The sequence below is a fragment of the Podarcis tiliguerta genome (assembly GCF_965153285.1).
Source record: "Podarcis tiliguerta genome assembly, chromosome: 4".
Classification (NCBI taxonomy): Eukaryota; Metazoa; Chordata; class Lepidosauria; order Squamata; family Lacertidae; genus Podarcis; species Podarcis tiliguerta.
The window spans coordinates 43,526,988-43,548,735 of record NC_139537.1 but is presented as its reverse complement, the minus strand read 5'-3'; the positions used below and the strand labels follow the sequence as shown (position 1 = coordinate 43,548,735).

Here is a 21,748-nt window from a genome sequence, read left to right as displayed (position 1 = left end):
TATTAAAGGCTATTACACCCACTGTGGACTTTTAAATGGGTTTTCGTTGATAGCATACTGGCAGAGATCCACATGCACACACACAAAATTGCTTGCACAGAGATACTTTTCTCACTGTGTATGTGTGAAGCAGGTGTTTCATGGGCTTCATGCCATAGTTATTTGTTAGGCAAGGCCCAAGGTCCAATGGGTACAATTTACTGGTAAGTTATCCTGTGCAAGTCCCTAAGTGATCTGAAGTTGTACAAGAGTAAAGCTTTTACGTAGCTATCAACTAATCGTGACGGGACTTGCAGAGGAGAGCTTCCCTGTTGATTGTGCCTATAATCATTGGTAGTGCATAACTTAAGAAAAGCTCTGAGGTGTTCTTAGTTACTCAAAGGGTTGAGCAGAACCCTGTGCTCCTACAACGAACAGTGGTATGCCTTTAAATCAAGTATTATTATGATGACAGAGATTAAACTGGACCTGCAGATTAGACTCCAGTTTCCTTGGGGAAGAAAAATATTCCGAAACAAACAGGTTTGGAAGATTGAAACAGAATCTTCTTTACTTTTCAGAAGAATTTCACCTACATTTTAGCTGTGTCATTTTTGGCACTGAAAAGAAAGCTGTATGGACACAGGAGGCTGTAGTTTTAGATCTTCATGAGTCAAGTCTTGAGACCTAAAAGTACGGGTAAGGAGATGAATTACATGAAATCTCCATTAATATGTGACTCTTTAACCAAGCTCTTTGCATCAAAATAGAAAAAGCTTCCATGACTTGGTTGGCTGTGAAGCCAACATCTGTGACCTACCTTAATGTCTGTGGGATCACTGTGGACAGATAGAGCCTCTTGGTGATTATAAATTACAGTGATCCCTGCACTAAAGTAAACACAGATATATTCACACATCTGTGTTCTATTAAATGAGCAGCAGCTGCCAAAATAAGCACTATAGTTTATTTATTGGTGGAAATAATATTCTATGTGCTTCTCATAAGCAAACTGGGTTTTATTAAAATAGGCAGTCATTTTTTAAAAAAGTTCAAAATTCTTTCTATCCTGGGGGGTGAATTGTTGTTTTTTAAACAAAGGAAATAGTTAATGAAGTGAATATAAAATGATGCCTAATTTCTTGAATCTTACAGTTTTTGTTGAAGACTAGCAAGTAGAGGCAAAAGGAAACTCATTTGTGAAACAGTGCTGTGAAATAGCTAAGAATGTTATAATCCCTGTGGAACCCTGTGACTCCTCACACTATAGACCATGAGCAGCACTCCACATCAATTAGTGCAGCCATAAACAATAATTACCTCCATGCTTGTATCACTGACCTTCTCACTCCTCTTGTGGCATGGCTTCTATCATCATCTAGCAGCAGATGTGCTGTATAATGCGTGCATTCTGTTTATGGTTGATAAATACAGTATATGACCAGTGTTTCCACTTTTGAGTTGTAAAGCTTAATAATGCCTTATACATTAAAACTTTTAGTGGCCTAGCGTTGGGGCGAAACCAAAACAAAAATCTCTTGAAGGCATGACTGAAAAGTCAAGATTGCTAGAAGTAAAAATAAGGAATGTCAAGGGTACTACTTCATAACAAGGTACACAAATGTCCCTCCTTTTAATCTTTAATGCTCTCCACAAATGACCAATCTTCAAATGAATAGTGAACCTAAACAAAATTGTTTCTGTGTTTCTGTTGTGTGTGTGTATGAAAGGGAGCATTTGAGTTTTTCAGTGAATTTGTAGAAGGGGTAGGTCTCAGAAGTATGCAAATCTAAAATGGGTACACTTCAAAATGTCCAATTTATTGACCTCATAACACATATGCATGACTTTCAACTGCAATCTGTGGCTCTTCTTACTTTCTTGAGTTATTTTTTCTGCTTATGTTTAGAATTCTCTGCCATGGATTAACTGATTATTTTCCGGGCTAGAGACTGTTGGCTTCAATATTGCCAATCGATACAGTGCATAAATGTTTTGTGGAACAGCTTCCAAGTGCTTACTGTCTTATGATACGGTGCAGCATAGTGGTCAATACATGATGTACAGTCTGTGCTGTGCTTGAGTTCAGCTGCTTGGGTTCTGCTCTGCATGCACTTATTCTTGCTTTGTGCTTGGGGGACAATTGTAGCTTGGATTGATCTGTGATAGTCAGATATTTGCAAATGTTATAGTAAGTGATCTGCAAGAACACACACACAGCACTGTATAACCAAGAAAAGCAATAATATGGGAGAGTGACTATGCCACTCTGCCCATTTTACCACTAGGCAGCACTATAGGGTTCCCTGAGCATAAACAATGCACCTTTATAGGATGCTGGTTTTATTATTATTATTTCAAGAATGACAGTTGTACATCTCCATAGCATGTTTGAAAAATAATTAGCTACTCATTTTCTTCCTGGGAGGAGTGCAGAAGGAAGAAATGCTAAAGAGCATCTGCAGCAGCACAACCGGATCCGACCCAGCTGCAACAAAACATGTCTCTCCCATATCAGTCTCTATAGCTACAGCAGGAGCTATAACTCACCAAAGGTTTGACTTTGGGGGTGGACTCCTTTATTGTCTCCTGAACAGACGGATGCCACTAAAAACAACTCATTTCCTCCCTCCCTCTTTGCCTCCAAGTCTAATGTCACATGAAGCTTTTTTCAGCCTACATTCTCTATTCCTCAAGCTGAACTGGTTCCTTTCTCCTTTTTAATGTAGTTAAAGTACCATCAGTTTAGGAATATTCTGAATATAGCTTTCTTCACTTGGCCTTGCAGGTGAACCAACGGAAGATGCGTATATATAATGTATATGATTGTACTGGTAGGTGAAATGCTCACTTAAACCTCAAACAATATATATTCTTTCACTTCCTTTGGAATGAGACTTTTCTTCATCCTGGACTGTGCATTCTCAATGAGCTCACTGAGGAAATATAACACCAAATAAATCCTTACAATAAGTTATGCCGCAAGCAGCCATTCCTTAACAAGCTCACACATTTGAGGCCAGAGTATCAACAGCTGTCTCAGAAGGCTGCATTCGGATATTCTGAAAGTGCCTGTGGCCCCCAAATAAATGTTGTCAGCAAGCGTTTTTCCAACTTTTTTTTTTTAACTTTATATTGGTATAAAGAATGCTTTTTATTCTTCTTTCAGAAACAAAGACAGCTTTCTCTGATCCTAACTCTTGAGCACGTGAGTAGGGGGAAACTGATGGTGAGCAGCAAACGCCATTCCACACAGAACAACATTTCTCTGTTTGCCAGGTGAGACTCCAAAAAGAGAAAAGAGCTCTTCCAAATTAGACTCCCTTTCTCATTACCAAATGCATGTATTAGGTGCATGTGAAAGTGGGTACTACTGCGTGTAAACTGAATGATAAGAACTGCAGTTAACTGCAGCAGTGATCCATGCTTAAAAGTAGAAATTGCTCTCCAGAGACATGTCTATCTGCCCATCAACTCAAGATAGGCTATGATCCAGTGAAGTAAACCCATATATGGAAGCTGTGGTTTCCCATTTGGGTTTACATAAGAAGAAAGATCTGTATGCTTATAGAGCTCACCAGGGCTACACGTAGCATGCGAAGATTACATGAGGCAGCAATCAGATATTTACAAGCCTTTCTATATACCACAGTCTTATAGGTTAACTTGTTTTAAAAATAATTTGAGGGACCCCACGGATGCGGAATATTTACATAATCACAAATGTTGGCTTGCATGTGGACATGTGTATATGTGTTTCTCCCTGTCTGTCTTCTTATTCCATTTATGTACCAGTTGAAATTCAATGAGAAATAAGCCTTCTCTTTCTGATATTATGCATCTTTGGCTTCAATCCAAAATGGAAATGATTTTATTTGATTAAGCTTAATGATGCTATCATTAATCATTTTATGTACGATAGCATATATTCCCTGATGAAATAAGTGATTAATCTCCTTAATATCTGGCCTGTCTTCTATTGTCTTCTATTTACTTAGTCTTTCTTAAGATAGTTGGCAAGTGTAATCTCTGTGTCAAGTTTATTTGTTTTCTTGGTGGTCATGATACATTTTTTATGATACGAGCATTTGTCATCAATTTTATGAATATCCTTGATGTGGCAGTACAGAAAAACTAGAGCATGATCACTTCATTGTCTGGTCCTTGGAGAGAATGTCAATATATATAAGGAAGGAAAGATTCAACACAGATGCATATTTCAAAGAGCAACAGAATGGGGGTGTATTTCCTCTGCATTGCATTATTGTCAAGCAGGATATGTATTTGAATATCCATGAAATGGTGAAGGAGCACCATTCTGGTTGTGTCACCAACATGGAGACAATCCTTCTTCCCATGACAACAGCTCTGCAAAGAACCCCCCCCCCCCCCAATGAGGATGGTCATAAGCATAAATGTTTGTTACAATGTGAGCTCTGATGTCATCTTAGCCCAGCAGAGACACTGGAAAGGCAGAGAGTCTAGGAATAAAGAAGCAAGGCGAATAAAGGACTTGGGAATCTCTGGCTTTCCAGATGTTTCTGTACTTCCAAGTCCCATCAGCCCCAGCCAGTATGGCCTATGAGCATTGTAGTCCAACATCATTTGGATGGCCACAAGTTCTTCAACTATGGGTTAAGAGATGCAGTCTAGGGAGTATGAACAGAATATGAATAGAGTTGCCTGGAAATCAGGATCTTGATCTGGAAAGACAGAAGTCTGAGGAGCTCCAGCACATGGGGCACTGTGCTGTTGAAGGGTATGAAGGCAGAGAAAACAGATGGCTGGGAAGCAAAACTACAATGGAAAAGGTAGCTGACAGATCGTGAAGTCTCTCTGTGAAAGGTGGTTGGATTTTTCTTGGGCTGCTGGTCTATCATTTTCATTAATAATAAGCCAACACAGCAGTGCATTATATTAATTTGAAATTATGAAGAAGTCTTAATGATATGATGCTATGAATTCTCCTTAAGAGTCCTTAGAAATACTACATACAATTTTCTGTGTGAGGAGGATTATAGCAAAATTATTTTTCATCGCTTTGGAAACAATGATCAGAGTTCCAGCTACGCGTATTATCTTCCTTCAAATAGCCATTAAAAAATGGGACAGTATCTAAATTATATGCTATGAGGTTTTGAGCTAATAATGAAACCTCTAGCAATGACTGGCTTAGTTCTTTGGCTATCACAGAAGGGTTAGGCCAGGGCAGTCCAACACATAGCCTGACAGCTGCATGCAGCCCCCAATGTCTTTGTGGGCGCCTTCGGCAACATTTGATACCCCGCTTGCAGCCCTCGTACTGCCTTCTGAAAGCCAGTTAAGTGAGGCTTTGAAAGGATCCTAGAGTCCTCCAGCCTCATTCCCAAAGCCTAGTTCAGGCTTCCTCAACCTCGGCCATGCAGATGTTTTGAGACTACAGTTCCCATCATCCCTGACCACTGGTCCTGCTAGCTAGGGATCATGGGAGTCGTAGGCCAAAAACATCCGGAGGGCTGAAGTTGAGGAAGCCTGGCCTAGTTAGTGCTTTCCCAGCTTTAAGAAGAAGGAGGGAGGGCTTTATGACACTTCCAAAGCCCTTTGCATACATCCCAAAGCCTTGCTTATCCAGCTTTGGGAAGGCAGTGCAAGGGCTGGAGGAAGCGTCAGATTTTGGCCTCACTCCCTTCCCACCATGCAACAAGGCAGTGTGTGGCTCACAGGTTCTCTGTCAAAGTACTATTGTGGCTCACTTGGTATGAAAAGTTGGACAGCCCTGGGCTAGGCAGTCAGTTGGTCTTTGTCATCTTGGCTGAACTGTCTTGACTCTAGGGAAGGGTAGGCAGACATCCTGGGACAAGGTCCCTTAAAGAATCAGTGACTTTGGGAAAGGACACTTAAAAGGATTTAATGATCCAGGGAAATGAGATGAAAAAAGGTTAAGTTTAAGGCGGGAAAACTGGAAAAGAAATGGGCAGAGAGCAGACAAGTGCATAGCTGGTAACTGCAGAGGTAGCAGGTGCACATAATTCTTTGAAATAATATTTGGCTTCAGAACTCTAGTTGTATTCAAAAGTCTGCACACAGGTGCTGACTTATCTTAAACATGCCAAACTTGATTCAGAAGAATTTTATTTTCAAGTGATCTTAATATCACAGCTGTAACAATGTTTTGGTATTGAAGTTGTTAAAAATCTTTTCTTTATGTATAAATTTTGGTACCCACTTTTCATTATAAAATAATGCAAAGTGAGAATTATTATATAGTTTGAACAATTGTTCTACTGTTTTGAAAATGAATGCTTTCCTTACTTCCTATTTTGTGTGGAAGATGGGAAGGGGAATGACCAGACAGATGCCCAAAAACATGTACATGTGCTACTGACTGTAACCAGATGTTTGGATGGTGAAAGCATCATGTATTATATGATGTTTTCTTCAATGGTTGCAAATAGGAAAGTGATTGCTGTGATAGTATCTCCCATGTGCCCACTAGAGGGCAATCTCTAGAAAGCAGATTAAATTCTATATAAGCATGGGAGTTTACTTTTCTGTGTAAGCAGTATTTTTATTTTGCAATTATCTTCTCCCCACAGCTTACAAGAACTACATAATTATACAAAATAATCTCCTGTAATTTCACTAATGAGAATATTATGTTTCAAAACTGAAGCCATTGCCATATGTACAAATTTAAAAAGCCACGATTATTTCTAATTTTAGTATTGTGTTTCTTAGTCTGGCTCTGTAATCCTGTTTTTATTTTATTGCAGGCTAAGGGAATTTCGGTTTACTTCCTTTAACAAGGTAAACTACACAGACTGATCCTTATATGCTCCAGTCAACATCGTGATACTCATAGCTAAGCTGCATTAGTTTAAATTGAGCAATGAGTGAATACTAAAATTTTCCAATTACCTGGAACTGTTAAGAAAGCAGAGTAAGCAGGGGGGGATTCCAGGTGCCCCTTTCCATTCAAGGAACAAGCATTTCCTAATCTGCCTAATCTATTATCCAGGCATTACTGGAGTCTTCTTTCTCCCAGCTCTAACCAGCCAAACTTTTTCCTTGCATAGCCTGTAAGAGAGTCTGCTGGAGGCTTAAGGATGGAAGGTTTTAAACAACAACAACAACAAAAAGGAGTTACTGCATTTCATTCAACCTGAATAATCACTGATTGAGAAAGGAGCTAATCAACACAACACAGAAACGAATTCAAGATACCGGAAAGCAAGCCATACAATGGGCTGAAAAAAAATGTAATTAAGGCTTTCCACCTTAATATGTTTTATTATTTTATTTTATTTAATGAAGAAAGTTACAGGCTTTCTTGCATGTGATAAAAACCAGAGACAACAGTGAAATAATCTGGGGCATTTACGACGACTTGGAACTAACTCCAACTAATTAATGTCAGTCACCTACTTGCTTGGAGGCATGTTCTTTTATTGACGTGATCCATGAGCCCCATTAAGAGGTGAATAGATCCATATATGCAACTAGCCCTCCAGTTTGCCACCTGAACATTTTTGTACACACAGTCCTTACTTGGTCTTAATAGTCTTATTGAAAATATTGGGGCCATACCTAAGTTTAAGGTCTTGGAATTTATTCAAATGAAGCAGTTCTTTCTGTGCTTTGAAGTTTTGTGTTCAAAGACGTTTGCCTTGATCTCCACGCAGCTGCATTATTAAATGAGAACAGCAGCATTTGAAATCTACTCTGTGAGCTGTGAGCTGATTCACACAATGCCCTCTGGAAGATGGAATGAATGGATCTGAGTGTGTTCCTGCTTGTTTCAAGCAGAAAGACCCCTGTCCGATATTGTTGGGAGTCTTTGCCAGTAAGTGTGGTCAATGCTGAGATAGATGGACCAGTGGTCCAACTTGGTGTATGGCAGAACTGCACACATGTGTGTGTAGGATGGGGAAAAGAGAATGTTAAAGGGAACATTTCTTTTTATGATCCACACACACTTGCTGCTCCTTAGCATACTTTCTTCAAAAGCAATAGTGTTTTTGTATTTTCCACTTTGCTGATTCTTGTGCACATTGCTACAATAATCACACGTTGTAAAAGTTACTGTACAGAGTCTGAAATAAGCTACTTTATCCCAAAGAAATGAGTACAAACAACTGAATGACAATGGTTGCATATGGTAATTCTTTCTAAATGAACAATCAAAAGTAATTAAAAGATAAGACAGACCATAGAAAGCTAATAATTTACATGAAAAATACAGAATTTGTTGCTTACAGTGGACTTATTCTTTTCTCCAACCCATTTTCTATATAACTTAAGAGCAAGTTACATTTTACAGTGTAAAAGGTTATGAGCAGAATCGGACCTACATTAGTTTTAATGGCATTCATCCTGATCCTCACAGTTACTTTGTAAATTTATTTTATTGCAAACCCCCTAATACTCAAAGTCAGCATCCTTAGGATCTCAGTTCCACTAATAAGCATTATTAATGGAAATAAAATATGAAAAGACAATAAAGCTAGTTGAGAGATGTGCCATTTTCCCTTCCCCCAAAGCCATTTACCATTGGTAGGGGACCCGCCCCCCCGATAAATAACATAATGAATGTTGAGAACTCAGCATATTTTTGAAATCATTCCCCCACTCCCCTAGGTTGGTAGTAATAACATTTCAGCTGCTGGGGGACAAACATGAGGTTCTAATATAATAAATCTAGGAACAGTATTAGTTGTGACTTGCCTGTTTATAACTGCTGCTGAACTAACATGATTATATCAATTTAAAAACATATACAGTACACTGTATTAAAGAATTAATGTCAATGTTCTAGTTATTTTCATCAACTCAAATCCACAAATGCAAGACCATGAGAATTGTTTGGGCATATGGTATTTTACTGACTCCACATTGCATAATCATTGTGTTTTATCTATGCTATGAGTTGAAGAGCTGATAGAAAAGCCTTAACTTTATGCATCTTTACACAGTTATGAATACTCAAGCTTTTCGACCAGTATTACACCCACATAAAACTAATGAATTCCATACTTTTACATGTTGAGCATTTGTAAAAGATTTGAGTCTGGATCCTGGAGTTGGATTCCCCTTCTTCTGGGGATGAGGCCAAGCACTCTGAAGCACATGGGAAATGGTTTACAGGGAGAATCCTAGAAGCACTTCCACCAGATGAGCCTGTTGTGCAAGCTCCTCTCTGGCCTGAGGACATGGCGTTGCTGTCCTTGGACTCAGAAGACTCACACAGAGAATCCCCCCCCCCCTCACTCAACTAGAGCAGAAGAGCAATAGAGCAGGCTAGGACCCTTTGACAGAAAAGGAACCTTTCAGTGGGGATGCAGCTGCTACTATTATGTAGTAGCAAACTCAGTCTGAGTTTGATGGCTAGTAAAGCAACATCAGAGCTGGTCCCCTTAGGCAGGCATAGGCAAACTCGGCCCTCCAGATATTTTGGGACTACAACTCCCATCGTCCCTGACCACTGTTAGCTAGGGATGATGGGAGTTGTAGTCCCAAAACATCTGGAGGGCCGAGTTTGCCTATGCCTGCCCTTAGGCTTGCCTTGTACTAGGCCTCACATCACAACACACAGATGAGAAGAAGAGAGAAGAAAATATAGTTATGCTGAAAGTGAGAATGATCAACAGAAAACATGATGGAGCTATATAAAAGAATCATATTCATTTTAAATGTGATCGTAACACTAAAAGAAAATGTAGAGATAAGGTGTACAAGAAAAGTCACATAGCAGGGAATTGAATAAGAAGGTATCAGGTTGTTTATCATCATCATCATCATCCTATCCTTCATCAGTAGATCTCATGGCGGTTCACAACGTAAGATGTTTATGCAAGTGGAAATTGCCACTAGGATTTCTATCTACTTGCCAAACAAGATTTAATCAGGAACTGTGTAGTTTGGGGGATGTACCTTACTCACTAAGCATAATGGTGGGCGGAGACCAGAATTTGTTATACTGATGAACCATTTTTACTACTTTCAATCACAGTGGAATTGTGCAGGGCTTACTTAGCACCAAACACTCACATCCTGCATCTACTGCCTTTTCCAGGAAATCCACCAATATCAAGATTCCTGCTACTGCAAATGGTCACTGTGCCTGCGTAATATACATTTAAGCTATAATTGAATTATCACCTATGGTATGCTTTGTATTGCATTGCCATTCAACCATAGTTGTACCTTATATATGTCAACCAAGGTTTCACAAAATGGGCTTTAATGAAAACCGTCATAAAGAAATTTTTTATGCTGTAATCCAATATGGTCCAAGCAGACTTCTGCTCACATGACAGGATTTCACTTTCCCCCTCGTTGTCCCTAAAGCCCCCTACACACCCCAAGAATCCGCTCACCTCCCTTCCAGAAGATTTTGAGGATGTGTGGGGAGGTGGCGTGGAATGGAAATTAGTTCTGCTCAGTAGGAACAGCATGGAATATAACCCTTAGTCTTTAAGAAACCAAAGGACTCCTGACCTGGGGTGTAGTGTGGGGAGGGCTGGGGGGGGGTCCATAGCCCTGGGCACATGATTTTGATGGGGTGTGAGCCAGGGATCCCCACCCTGCCTGCTACCTGGGCATTGGAGCTCCTCTAGCATAAATCCTGGCTATGCCCATGCTATCTACCATATGTGTTTTGTTCTGATCCAATGCCAAAACCTATGGAAAAAGATGTGAGGATGGTAGAAGGTTGCTGGACAATAGCTAGCTCCAAGTGAACAATTTACTCCAACTCATTTTGTACTCAGACTGAGGTCCTTTATGCCTCTGTCTGCAGACTGCCTCCTCCATGTTCTACCTCCTTACAGAACTTAAGAGCCTTAAAGAGTCAATCCTCTGGCCTGAAGACAGGCACACCTTCCTGGTGTGCTCCTGGCACTGTCAAACTGGTGATGTGAAGTCGGAGGAATCTCGTTCTTCAAGCTCAGCAGAAGGATCCAGGATCTGACACTATATGCCCTGATGGTTTGGGAGGTTCCTCTGTGAGTTTTTGTCCAACCAGCTCAGGTGCAATGGTTTCTCTATGTACCGCAATCAGCTCTGAGCCCTGACCCAGACCCAGTTCCCCATCTGGAGCTCCTGCAACCTCTGACTCTGTGTCCAGATCACTGTTGGATACAGGGATCATGGCATCATCTATGGGATTGTTTGTGTGCAGCTAGAGATACCGAAAGGAAATTTAATTATAATTTAGAATCACTGCTGGCAAGTGATCTCCACTCAAGTTCAGTAACCCAACCCATTTCCTGTATTCTCTTAAACAGATGTTACTGCTTCTGGTAAATTGCTGTACAAGAAGGAAATTCACAATATTACCTTTATCTCCAAAATGAATGATTTGAGACATTAGGCTTAAAAAAAATAATTTGTTTTGCTCCAGAAATGCACTTTTATATCCAATAAGTTGGGCAGCTCTGAAAACATTCCCAGTTTCTTATTAAAGATGTAATCCAATTCCAGTCACTTTACATGAACCAGGCAAAACATTTTGCATCATTAGTAAGGTGATGTCTTGGTTCTCACAAGAGAAACCACTAACACCTGTTAGTCTCTTAAGAAGAACACAGTGTCATTTGGCAACAGATTAAAGATTATATTGTTTTGAATTTCTATCCACTTATGTGCTGCCAAAAGACTTACATAATATTTCTTTTCAAGTGTGGCATGCCGATTATCATTTCCAAAGAGGATAGTATTTCTACAGGTGATAAATCCACATTCTGTGTAAAGATGTTAACACTTTCATGGTTCAGAGCATCTTAACACTAGTTAAGAAATCCCCAGGTTTCATTAGTAGCGTTGCATTAAAGGGAAAGGTGCCTCTAACTTGAATTGTATATTGGGGCTTCACACCTCTATGCCCCGTCCTCTTAGTATCTTCACAGAAGCACACAAAGTCAGACAGGGAGGGATACTATGTTTCCTTGGGCTAGCAGTACAGTGTGAATGATCATTCTGTTGCTCACTGTACAAAGGATACTGTTGTAAGTTTTTTTGTGGGGTGGGGGTAGGCGTCAAGGCTCCCTTAAACTCCTGTGTGCCAAATAATCCTCCACATAATTCCTGGATTTACTAAAAGTTAGAATTAATCAAGGTTTGATTAAACTGTACCAAACACAGAAATCCCTGGGTTCAGCTTATGCTAAGGTGATGGCCAGTCATTAACCTATCAATGAAAGCCATCAACAAAGAAAGATGTTAAATTATTTTTGTATGCCACAACTGCTGTTCAAATCTTATTAGCTAAGAAGTGGAAATCAAGAAGTACCAACAGTGGAAGAATGGCAGATGAAGACGATTGATTTTTCGGAGCTAGCCAACCTGACTGGAAGAGTCCGTGACCAGAAGGAGGAGGAGTAGCAGGAAGAATGGACGAAATTTTAGGATTATTTACTTAAATATGTTAAGTTAAGCTAATTGGGAAAAGCTTGCAATTACCAGATAGGCTTAGGATTTAAATATGTCATGTGATGAATTTATATGTTTAATGCTGAATTGCAAAGAAAGAAAAATGTTAAGTGATTAAGTTAATTTTATAAGAATACTAATTTGGAAAACCATTAAAATGATATACATTGAAATTCAACCGGGGGGTTCGAGGAAGTCACTTAACAATGTTAATAAGTTTAGTTTTAATAAGGTTATGATTCGTGTTTGTTTATTTATTTGTGTGTTTATAATTTTGTGCAAATCAATAAATTTTTTGGAGAAAAAAAGAGAAAGCCATCAACAAGGCAAAAGGCTGCAGGACACAGACGGGGAAGAACTAGCAAATGACAATACCAGAGGGGAAAGTTTCCAGGTTTACAGTGGGCAATGAGGTAAGCGAACAGGAAAAAAATGTCCCTTTTGCAAACTGGAGCAGGGGGCCAGAGCACAAGGTGGGCAATCTGTTTTATGCTGCAAAGAGGGTCAGACGCGATGTTGGGGGAGGAACAGGACCCTCTTGAGATGTGGATGCTCTGCACTTTCTCCGTATAGTTGCTGATTGCATATATGTTTAAATAAAACATATATTATAAAGACACCACAGACTCCGCGGTGCTTATTGACCCCAAAGGGAGCACAGACCAGTGTAAGTGTACCTGCAACCTCTGGAATCTCACACCATTTGTGGAGATTGGGGAGGTGTGTAACAATACGATCAGCAACAATTACAAAAATGGCCCTTATCCACCATTACACGCAACAGGGTTGGAGGGAGAGGGCTTATTTCCTAAATATGACTGATGCAGGAACCAGGATACAGATACAGTACAGGCAGTACTAAAGAAAGATTCCCATGGTATCTTATAGGCATAAACTACTAATGCACTCGTTCTGAATGGCTGTTTTAATTCCACTAACAGTCTGATAGGAGACACCCATTTTCTGGACTTCCAAAAGTAGCTAATGATTTGCCCTGACCCAATGATCCCTTAAGTCATAGGGACAACCCCATTTGATGGAAATAGATTCAAGATCAGGCAGTGTGCTATTAAATCAATAAAGTATTCAAATGTGAATGTATCTGTAGGTACATGAATTATACATACGCTTAAACACCTTGTTTCAGCATTTCCTCTTTGCAAATAGATAATGCATGCATAAAGACTTGGAAGCACATGTTTTTGTAAAACTAGTGCAGGTTTTCAGTATTGTTTCATATTATTTAAGAGCAAAACATCTTTCATCATATGGGCAGGGATAAATTGTGTATTGCAAGGATTCTTGTGGAATATCTATGTAAGAGACATATTGCAACTCCCCCTCTCCTCTAGGTACCCTGTCAATAAGTAACATACGTGCAGGGTAAGTATTAGCCTTTTTGTCAGCATCTCCCAAGTGCAGCACCACATCGCTAAATGGTAAGCAGTATAGTATATATCAGAAAGTAGAGAGGGACACCACTAGAGTGGAGGCTTAACATTCTGCATGACAACCCCAATCTGTATAGCCTCATCTTTTCATCTGCTTTATCCTGGGTTTGATTTGTTAGCCATGCTGATGAATGAATGAATGAATGAATGAATGATGGAAGCTGGCACTGGAGCCCTTGGAAAGCAACCTTCTCTACAGACTTCCATTGTGAAGTGTTTCCCAATAACTAACAGATATAAACTCACAGTGAAAATGTATGTAGGTCTCGATCCAGTTCTGGTTATTTTAAACCAAGTATTAGTTTCTTTGCACAGTCCCTCCCAAAGAGACTGGTTTATTGTCACAATAAAATCTCACTTGTTGTTTGTCCACTTGTTCTGCTTTAATAACCAAGTTCTGAAAACTCAGTCATTTTGAGAGCCAGCTGTCCCTTCTCTAAATCTGGCTTCCGAGTCTTCTGCTTATTCACACATGCTTCCTGTTTATCCACTGAGATTACTAATGCCTTTTTATCACTTCTTGGCTGGGACCTAAACTAAGTTAATTGCCAATTAGCATTCTCAGCTAGGTGACCCAAGTCAACAGCTACAGCCAAAGCCAGGAATTAATCTCTTCTTTAGAAGCCCAGACTGATGTCCTACCGGAATCTCATTATGTATAAATTATACTAACAGGCTGACAAGCACGAAAGGGCAGACGAGGCACACAAAAAATGCTCCCTATCAGATGCCATCCATGCGGAGAATGTAATGTGTGACCAGGGTAGCCCATGGAGGCACTCTATCAGAAATGGTAGAGTACATTTCCTATGTTGTTATGAATACAGTTGCAACATCTTGCTGGCTATGACAGTGCATTCTGTAGCCATCATGAACATGGAATTACTCCCAGAAAGCAGCTGTATTGATATATAGCAGCCTCCACACAAATATATTGCCAGGAAGAATCAGGGCCCATTATGTGAAGGTGTTGTTTTGCGTATCTGACCTAGCCTTCAGGCTTGGTACAAACATGGGGACAAGATAAACAAAGTATGTACAAAATAAACTTTTTTTGGCAATGCATCTAAGAAGCAACCACAAGTTGGGAGCTCTATGTCTCAGCTAAACGTTTCTCCTACAACTGCTCTTCTCAGGATGTCACAAAAAGAACCACTGAAAATCCTATGTTCTTCTGCCATATCCCACCAGGTCACAGAAATCTGCTTGCATGCTACAACCTTAATTTCTCTGTTGTATCAGTGGCAGTGACTGGAAACCTATCAGTTCTGAGGCTGGGGTTAGTTCTCACCAGGAGAAGGGAAGCTACTATACTCATGTTGTTATTATTATGCACTACATATACATAGAACAATTGTTAATCTTACAAAAGCAAGACTTTAAAGATATGTTTCAAGTGGAATAAACTAATAGAGGTTTTGTTTCTATCAGAGTATTTTCAATATTGAAACAAACATATCATCATGCTATGGACAGCTGCAGTGCCTGGTCTCCTTTTTCTACATTAACTGCTAAATAAATAACAGTACTTTCCTATAATTATATGATGTGTGAACCTCTGAGCATGACCACTCTCACCCCTTTGCACTTGTAATTTTAGTACCTAGTAATTACATTGATTTAAACTATGTCTTTGAGGTAAAAGGTTAGTGCATTAATTCACTAACCTATTTATTATTTAAATACTAATCTAGAGGTCAATTATTGTTTTTTCATTGCGTTGCAAATGAGTAGTGCTCAGAACTCTTGGAGGATATAAAAGGGAAGTCTAATTTTATTCCTTTTATTCATCCGCAGGAGGATTCTTTTAGTGCAACATTTATTGCTCCAACCTTAACAACATGTGTGATAAAACAACATTTTAATTCAAATCTGTATATTGTTATATACACAGGAATTCTAGAAGTCTGTAAAGCTTCATATAAAATGACTGAGTATACAGATGAGGCTACATATAGTAAATTAAAACTTCCTCGATGTGTTTTATGATGATGATTGTCTACCACACTCCCCAAATGTTCTTCTGTGTGATGTTTTCCTATCATATAAATACAGCAAATGATTAAATAATAATTAAAACAAAGAAATATAAACTGGTAATGTAGAAGCTTCAGATTTGAAAGACTAAGCTGTGTGGTGAGGTGACTACCGTATTTTGATGCCTCAGAGTCACCTTTGTGGAAAACAAGCATGTTTGGCAGACACCTCCCTGTCATTTACAAGCTGCCTAGGTAAGGTTGTGCCCACTGTGCATAATTATGTTTAATTTATTGTTCCATTTTGCATAGCAGCTGGATCTTATGTTCACAAACACCAGTGGGATTCAAGCTTGAAGATCTGCTTTTATCATCTAATGAAGCTAGAGACAGCCACAAAATGAATTAAATTGATTGTGATGTTACAAACAGAGAGTCCTTACTTCATAATTATGCAGGTAGGTTATGTGTGTAACCTTCTCTTGTCTTGAAATAGGTCATCTGGTTTTAGAATAGCTTTTCAACATGCTGGCTTCAGTTCACATACAGTTGCACTGCACCACGAGCATGCAATGAGAATGAGAATGAACACCCCATCCGCATTATGTAGTGCATATTGGAAGTGAATTGACTGCTGGTATCTGAATCTGTTTCTGCATCTATACTGTATGTGCACTTCCCAATTAACACCTCAAGAGCGCCTTGCTTCCCCCATAGTTGCACCCTTGGATTCAAACAGACTTAAAACATCACTCTGACTCTTTGGCTTCCCAGCCTGTCACTTTTCTTCTAGCTTCTAGCTCAACTTTCAACCCTGGCTCTTTTCTTTCAAATTACCAGCGAGTTTGAGGTAGGGAGGATCCAGGAGTTAGAAGGCATATAGCCTACCTCCCCCCTCGAAAAAACCTTGTTTTTTCTTTTGATAAATGTTGAGAAATTAAAGATCCTTTTTCCAAGAGAGCTTTCTCTCCCTCCCTCCCTCCCTCCCTCCCTCCCTCTCTCTCTCTCTCTCTCTCTCTCTCTCTCTTTCTTTCTTATGAATAGTTCTTAAGGTAAAACTGTTCATAAATGAAACAAGCTGCATGAGAATAAATGGAAAGCAGCAATCAGCAAATAAAGCTGTTCCTGAAGTAGAATGTACAGCTGGAATTCCAAATTCATGCAAACCAGATTCTCCCTAATGGTTTCTCTTTTTGCATATCTTCCAGTTCCTGTCTGTGTCTTCTGTCCCACTAAGAACTCTGAACTGTTCCTGCTAGATCAGGCATATACAAACATACTGCTTGCCAACACATACAAACGTTATGTCATGAGTTGGCAGCAGTAACATATATCTATCTTGCTACTTAATAGCTGTGTCCCAAAAGAACATATTATTTTTGCATCATTTGCTCTGAGAAGGAAGATACACATCTCTGCATTTTCTTGCACAGGCAGTACTTTTCCTTCTGATCACACGTACTCAGTTGATCTAGCCCAGTGAATGGAAAGAAAACACAGTTTTTAACCTGCTGAAGAAGAAGGCAATTACTTTCTGCCTAATTCCTACTATCTCCTGCTGTGCTCAAAATACAAAGGCAGAGAATTAACTTTGCCAAGATATCCTGGCCAATGTTTTTTTTTCTTTTTAAAAGTTGTTTGGCATTCATTACAGAAGAAAATAAAGCAAACAATTCTATTAACAACCAAAAATACCCCAGCTACATAATAGCCTTATTCATGCATTCTAAGACTATACTGCATGGAGGAGGGTTGCAGGGCAGTGTGGCCAGCATACTCCAATATCCCTGTTCCTGCCAACAACACATATACCTCAGTGTTGAGGGTGAAGGTCTGAAGGCACAGCTGGATTAGAAATCCGGGGGGGGGGGGGACTTGTATGTGCACTCTAGTGGGATAACATTGAACTAAAAAAGCTTTATTGTAATTTTCTTCCACCATCAAATCAAAATTATTTTGTTCCATTGTTGCGGGGACCCTAAAAGGTGTGGGGCGCATAGGCCGGTACCTAATCTGCCTATTTGGTAATCTGGCACTGTTTGAAGGGGAAATTTTTGCATAATCAGCAGCATGCACTCAGAATCCACCCTGAGATCAGAACTCAGCCAGGGCCAATGCCATCATACTATCTTGTAAAGGAACATGTACTGCATTACCAGACTCTGGTGTTTCTGAGCTTTCTGTCACATGTAAGTCACATTTTACTGGTGCAGCAGCTGACAGTGTCTAGACTCCCCCTGTCCTGGAAGAGCTGGATATCCCTCCCTCCCTTGATAAACTGAAGAACTCTATCTACTCTCAGATGTGTGGTAAAGCCCCAGGAGAGAACAGAATTCCAACAGAAGTGATGGAAGTCAGCCACAACTCATCCCTCATGACGCACCTTCACGGCCTTCTCTTGCAGTGTTGAGAAACAGGATCTGTGCCACAAGACATGCACGACTCCAAAATTGTGACCCTTTTACAAGAACAAAGGTTCCTGCCCTGACTTCTGTGGAATTTCCCTGCTGAATACTGTGGGGAAAGCCTTCTCCTGTGTAGTTCTCCACAGATTACAGTCACTTGCTGACAGGGTCTATTGCAAGTCACAGTGCTGCTTTAGAGCTCAGAGTTCAACAGTCGACATGATTTTCTCATGGACCTGACAAAGGCCTTTGACCTCAATAGCTGAAAAGGACTCTACACTCTTCTCAACAGGACAGGATGCCCACCTAAGCTCCACAAGATGACCGTGTCCTTCCAGAAGAACATGTGCTGCGCAGTCCAGTATGATGGCGCATCCTCAAATGCCTTCCCCATAAAGAGCGGTGTAAAACAGGGCTGTTTCCTCACCTCAACTCTCCTTGGCATATTCTTCTCCTTGCTGCTCTCATATGCCTTCAGCTTGACCAAAGACGGTGTGTACATCTATTCAAGGAGTGAAGGGTGTCTGTTCAACCTGGCACATCTCCATGCCAAGACAAAAGTGCAGCAGGTCCTCATCCGACAGATATGGATAAGGACCTTGACGCAGCTTTGATAGCTCACTTTGAGTAAGATATACAGAATCTACCGGTAATCAACTGTTTTTCCCAAGCCTGCACCATGCTGTAACCAACTGAGCTATCTAGCTATCCACATGGAGTTTGGCCCCATCACCAGCCTGACAAAGGTCAACATCCTGGGCCAGGATATCGTCAGCATGCCACATATCAGCATTGGTGACCATATGCTTGAAGTACTGGACAGTTTTATCTACCTGGGCTCCAGCATAACCAGCTAGAAAAGCGTATTGCCAAGGCAGCTATGGTAATGGTTTGTCTATCCAAAAGGGTATGGGAGAATGTGATGATAATGATCAATACCAAGATGAAGGTCTACTAGGCTTGCATGTTGAGCACACTATATTATGGTAGTGAGACGTGGGCAACTGATACCTGTCAGCTGTGACACCTCAACACCTTCCACATGCACTGCGTGAGGAAGATTTTGAGCATCACATGGCAGGACAGAGTGTCAAACAAAGATGTGCTCTCCCAAGCCCACATTCCCAGCATGTTTGATTGTCATCGAATCTTTTGGTTGTTTCATGTTTTGGTTGTTTATATACGATCTTGGACTATAAAAAAAAGGTTCAACAAAGAACCTCTGGGAACAGATTCAGCAGACCTGTGGCTCTGTTATGCAAACCTCTATGAATGAGTACTCACAGAGTACTGGCAGAAGACCAGAAGACCTTGAGCAAAACAGTTTATCAATTCTTCTCCCTGTGCAAGCATTAGAGCAAGGTTCTAATCTATGGCCTTCCAGATGTTGTTGGTCTCTGCCTCCCATCAACCCTAACCAGTATGGCCAGTAGCCAAGGATGATGGGAGTTGTGGTCCAGCAACATCTGGAGGGCCAAAGGTTCCCAACCTTTGCAGTATTATTATTATTATTATTATTAAATTTATTAAATTCCTATCCTGCCCTTCCTCCCAAAGAAGCCCAGGATGAAGTTAAAAAAAAGAAGTATTTAATAATTGTCCGTTTTGAAACATGTTAGCATCCTTCTGCATGAGACCTTGCAGTTTGTACTCAAATTCATTAAAGATGAAATGAAACACATACATATTTGTGAAAACTCTATGACTAGGTAATAAAAACAATTTTTTTCATAGTTTCTGGATCCCTTTTTCTTGGTACTTAGCAATAACATTTCCTTCCTGCCACAGTTAAAACTATTCAAGTAAAATTGAATCTTAGAGTAAGGGTTTTGACATCTCAAAACTATGCAGTTTACTCAGGATATCTCAGTGGATATTAAACTGTGCCCAGCAAGCACCAAATATAACTGCACATTATTGGGACATTATTTTTCAATTTCATTCTAAAGTTTATATGTTCACTAGTTCACATGAATTCAATTCATTTGAGTGGTTCAAGTTGTTGCAGCATGACATGTCCGAAGCCTGTTTTGGGGGCGTAATTCAGCTTGCTGGTCGATCTAATCCGGCCTCTGTGGCAGTATATGTCCTGGGGTGAAATCCTAAAAAAGCTCAACAACTTGGGGGTAAAATTGTATATACTGTCGCTGAATTTAAGAAACGAGTCACCAATTACAAGTAATCCAGTCTATCTAGTACACCCCACCACCCGCACAATATTCCAGTTTCAGCATCTGCCTAACTCAGCCCTAATGCAAACCTTTAGGATCCATCACATTGGAATGTACTACTTCAGGATGCAGGTGGAAGACTGAACAACACTCAAGTAGGCAATGTCAAAAGTCTCCTGAATACAGTGGTACCTTGGGTTAAGAACTTAATTCGTTCTGGAGGTCTGTTCTTAACCTGAAACTGTTCTTAACCTGAAGCACCACTTTAGCTAATGGGGCCTCCTGCTGCCGCTGCGCCCCGAGGAGCACGATTTCTGTTCTCATCCTGAAGCAAAGTTCTTAACCCAAGGTAATATTTCTGGGTTAGCGGAGGCTGTAACCTGAAGCATATGTAACATGAAGCATATATAACCCAAGGTACCACTGTACATCTAAAAGAAACTAGGACTGAACTGTTCCCAACATCATGGTGGCTTACCTGGAAAAGCACTGAAGCATATGATTTCCTCACCTGTATTTTAAAGTGCTGCAATCCCCAGAAGGCTGTACCTTGTGCCTTTTTGTGAACATTTAAAATGGTTCTCAGAAAAAAAATAAAAGGAGGGAAATGGCATGCTGGAAGTGCCTTATATCCTTGACATCAAAAAGCTTTTATCACTTAATGAGGCAAACAGCTGCTGAGAATTTACTGGGACTCCATTTTCTAGCATCCCCATTGCAGTGCATTATGCACTGTTATGATGTCTTGCAGGTATTCCTCTGTGGAACAGCCTATTCCTCCATCACAGGCATGTGATGGCAAGAAATGTTATTTTGATGTTAAACTCTTGGGTTCTTGGGATTTCATAAGACAGAAATGATTTCAACTAAACTTAATTGTTCTGAAACTCATTTAGTTTCCAGAACCTAGAATTTTTATTTTTATTTCACAAAGAGGATCCAGTAGGTAATCTTGCTCAAGCCAGAATTAATCCTACTGGAGTGGTTATCTTTACAACTTTTGGGAAGAAGATGTTTCGTGTGGAATGAGCTCTTGGTTTCTTAACATCAGCTTCAGAATCTCCCATTGCAGTTTTATGGTCTTTTCTGTCTGTTGCTGAACAACCATTAAGTCATCTGCCTGGTGGCTTTGATGTCTGTGTTTTCAGCCACAAAAGGCTATGTTAAGAAAAAACTTGGCCACAAACAGCAAAGCCCTCATTGACGTAAATATTTATGGGACACTAGATCTTTCAAGTAGAAATAAAAGCTTTTCTTTAAGTCATGCAAAAAAACCTTAATCTATTCAGTTTTGAATTTTACTACATTCAGTGACTTCATTTAGATAGATATTTAATTAACTTTTGTGAAGATTAAGA

At 40.0% G+C, this 21,748-nt stretch overlaps 1 protein-coding gene and 1 long non-coding RNA gene across 3 annotated transcripts in view; one reads left to right on the top strand and one right to left on the bottom strand.

Annotated features, from left to right (window-relative positions):
- The window catches only part of ROBO1 (roundabout guidance receptor 1), a 564,053-nt gene that overhangs the window by 293,346 nt on the left and 248,959 nt on the right, over positions 1-21,748 (bottom strand). The window lies entirely within an intron of this gene.
- Positions 3,197-7,715, top strand: LOC310676944. Its single transcript, XR_014510813.1, has 3 exons — positions 3,197-3,258; positions 6,732-6,765; positions 7,641-7,715. It is a non-coding gene; the product is annotated as an uncharacterized lncRNA (long non-coding RNA).